This window comes from Pinus tabuliformis, chromosome X, assembly GCF_031772625.1.
Source record: "Pinus tabuliformis cultivar Carrire ecotype Pingquan chromosome X, CPIR1, whole genome shotgun sequence".
NCBI classification, from domain to species: Eukaryota; Viridiplantae; Streptophyta; class Pinopsida; order Pinales; family Pinaceae; genus Pinus; species Pinus tabuliformis.
In genome coordinates this window covers 1,557,562,004-1,557,565,301 of record NC_142308.1, presented here as the reverse complement: position 1 = coordinate 1,557,565,301, position 3,298 = coordinate 1,557,562,004, and the positions used below count along the sequence as shown (strand labels likewise).

Here is a 3,298-nt window from a genome sequence, read left to right as displayed (position 1 = left end):
TTTTCACGATATTCTTGAGAGGTTTCCTTCCTAGATAGAAAGGTAAAAGTTTTAAAATAATTGTTTCTAACTTTAGGAAAATTGAGTTGACTTTATATCCGTCTTTAAAGACTAATTTGCCATGGTTTACTTTGGTTCCCTTAACTTTGTTGATAAAAGCAACTTCGACTAGATTGTTCATTGTCGGCTTCTATATCTTGGAAAGCTAAGCCATGATTTTTTTTTTTAATAAATATGTGGTCACAGGGTTAGTAGCGGTCATTTTTTTTTTTTTTTCCGAAGGTGGCAAAACCTATCAAACTCAGGTGTCAAACCAACAGTGAGGACAACCATCTCTGGCTGCTATCCGCGAATGTCGATTTGACTCATCACCATTATCAAGGAAAACCACGCCACCTGTAATAACCCGCTGGTGGTCCGTAAGGGAGCAGGCTTTCACTCCTGCCAGATGCCTCTGGGTCTTGGGCCGTTAACCTGTTTCCTTACGTCCGAGGAAGACGAGCTCTTAGCCAAGCAGAAGCAGTTTTACGGCATACTCCAGGCCGAGTTAGTAGCGGTCATTATTTGAAAGTACATTTTCTTTTATTTTTTATTATTATTATAAAGTTTAACAAATATAATATTTAAATTTTTAGTTTTTTACTAATTATATATTATATATAGAAAATAAATATTCTAATAAATATTTAGATATTAATATTTAATAAATAAAATTTATATGATAATTTAAAGTTTTATTTTATTCATATTAAAATAAGATATAGTTTGATCATAGTTTAACATGTATTATTCTTTTTTTGGTGATTAGCGGAATCGACAACGGCAGTGGTATTGTACTCGCGTTACATGGGGTCGAATAACATGTATTATCATTACTATAAAGAAAATTGTTTATTTTCCATATTAAGTATCATTTGTTAAAATTTACCATAACTTAAATCTTATTTCGCAATGAGTTAATAAATATCATGATTAGAGTTTGGCGAGACATATTTATTATTATTATCATCGATGTGCAATCCTTATTAATACAATGGTTACAAAAGTAACATTCCACCTGTCCCTTTACATTGTGAACTAATGTATTCAATGTAAGTTTATTCAAATGCTTTTTTTAACCATGACGATCACATTCGAAACTTCTCAACCCCTCTTCCCATCATCTCTGGCTCTCGGTTATGGCGACATTTGGCTCCCTCAGCGACCGTTCATTTCCCCATAGTTTGGTTCGACGGTGTAAACTTGGAGAGAGTAGTTAGGGTAACTACTCCTACCTCTGTCTTTGAAACCACTCGCTCATTCCGTCGCTGCTCCATCTAGGATATCGTCTGCAACTTGCTCCAAGGTTTCATTTCGACATGCAACAGGTAACATTTATCTCTTTTAACCCTACGTTGTTAACTAGTGAGAGCAGTCTTGAAGTAGTTCTCTTAAAGTTGATGTCTTTGTGTGAATAGGTTAAATTTACACGACCTTTTATGGCAAGGAAAGTCCCATTGACCTCAGCCTTCACGGGCGGAGCAACTTTGTTCTTAGGTATATTGGAGAACTCATTCTTCTAAAATTCTTATTACATATTTTGTTACTGTTGGTACTCATGATGAGGGTTTACGTTTCCCTTGCAAGTTGTTTTCCTTCGGCACCGAAGTCTCGACTATCTCTTCAGGTAAGCGAAACCCCTACAGTTCCAGAGTCATTGATTCTTTCTTCTTTAGCGATTAATAAACCCTTATTGTTTTTGTCTTCTTTTTGGGTTTCGCAGGTAGGATCTATTGCTACTCCTTTATGTCGTCAACGTTCATAGAACCTCGGTCAGTCCTGGATAGCACTCACACTTTTGCTCTGATGTCCAGGTTTCTCTAAATACACTTTCCATTTTACATGGGTTTCGTCCAACATATATCTTGCACAGTAAATGTTTTAGGGTTTCTAGATTGTTGATGAGGGTTTTGCCTCGCTGCTATGCAGACTCTGAGCATTTGAGTATTTTTGATTAGGGTTTTTAGGAAACTTTTGTAAACTCTGTTTAATATAGACCACAGGGCTTGCGGGAACCTTTATATGATTATGATTGTGTAATTATTTAACTATTACCATTAGAAGCACTTGAGAGTCTTTTTGGCCGTTTATAGAGACAGAAAACCCTCGTTGTTATCACAAATTTCTAGGTCTTTTGGGTTTCTACATATGTCTTAGATTATTTTGTTGCAACTGGAAAGAGTATTCAGTTAGTTTTGTTGTAGTAATATTTCTACCAGATTCACAATTGTAGTTTCTATTTATGAAGCTAGTGTTATACACGAAATACACCCCCTTATAAACCCCCTAAGCTAAGTGGGCTTGATTGTGGGGAAAAACTCCATAGTTAAGCGCACTTAAGCCAGAGGCACTCTAGGATGGGTGACCTCCCGTGAAGTCTTGGTTACCGGGTGGAAGCCCCAGAAGTGATGATTGACGCTATGTGATTCATTTCACTAGTTTCAATCCCACTTCTTCACCCCTGTGAGCATCACCTGATGTAATGAGTGCTAAGTGGACTATTCAAAAATCATGAGAAATTAGTCAGTTACAACTACCTCTCATGGAAATGGTCATAGATGAATGACTTTCTTAACGCAGTTGAATCCCAAAAAATGATCTAATATAATACACTGCAAAAGACCCTCAATACTTAAATAATGATGAACTTAGTTGAAAACACCTTTAAATTTGGTGTGATTGGGGCAAATAATATCAAGTTCATAGATGTGGCTGTTTAGTTTACCCCCTTTCGAGATCAACGACGGAAAGCAGTTCATTGGGTCAAATTATGCATGGGTTTTAACCTTTCCTCAATCCCTGATGGATGTAAGTCCAAATTAATTTTTTGACTCCTTAGTCATTCAATGTGAAATCAATGCCTCGATTCATCCTATCGCATTAGAATATGTGAAGACGCTAAGAGCTAACCTCCCTCCCACCTAGCTTTTCAGTCATCGAGTCCACTAATCACTACACGACAGGTGTTGCATGGCATTAATTAATTTCATAACTTAATTTAATCATAATGCCACCAACCTTCCATTATTTATTCGCCTTTGCCTTTTGCCTGTGAATGTCATTCAAAGAGCCCGTTAATGGTGAAAGCTAACCCGTAAGCATGATTGGGACTTAGACTTTGCTTCTATTAATCCAGTAAGCTCCCTTCGCCTGCTTTTCTTTTCGTCTTACTAGTAATTGGGTCGCAAGGGTTTAAAATATCATAATCATCATTTTGGCTTGAGGGGGCCTGACCCAGGTTCAGAGTTAGTTAGCAAAA

The 3,298-nt window shown here is 36.8% G+C and overlaps 1 long non-coding RNA gene across 2 annotated transcripts; it reads left to right on the top strand.

Annotated features, from left to right (window-relative positions):
- Positions 1–1,241: 1,241 nt before the first annotated feature.
- Positions 1,242–2,119, top strand: LOC149145978 (uncharacterized). Of its 2 annotated transcripts, XR_016265252.1 has the most exons (4): positions 1,242–1,367; positions 1,458–1,536; positions 1,627–1,666; positions 1,854–2,119. It is a non-coding gene; the product is annotated as an uncharacterized LOC149145978 (long non-coding RNA). The 2 variants fall into 2 exon arrangements; XR_016265253.1 differs by having other exon boundaries at positions 1,458–1,666; positions 1,763–2,119.
- The last annotated feature ends 1,179 nt before the right edge of the window (positions 2,120–3,298 follow it).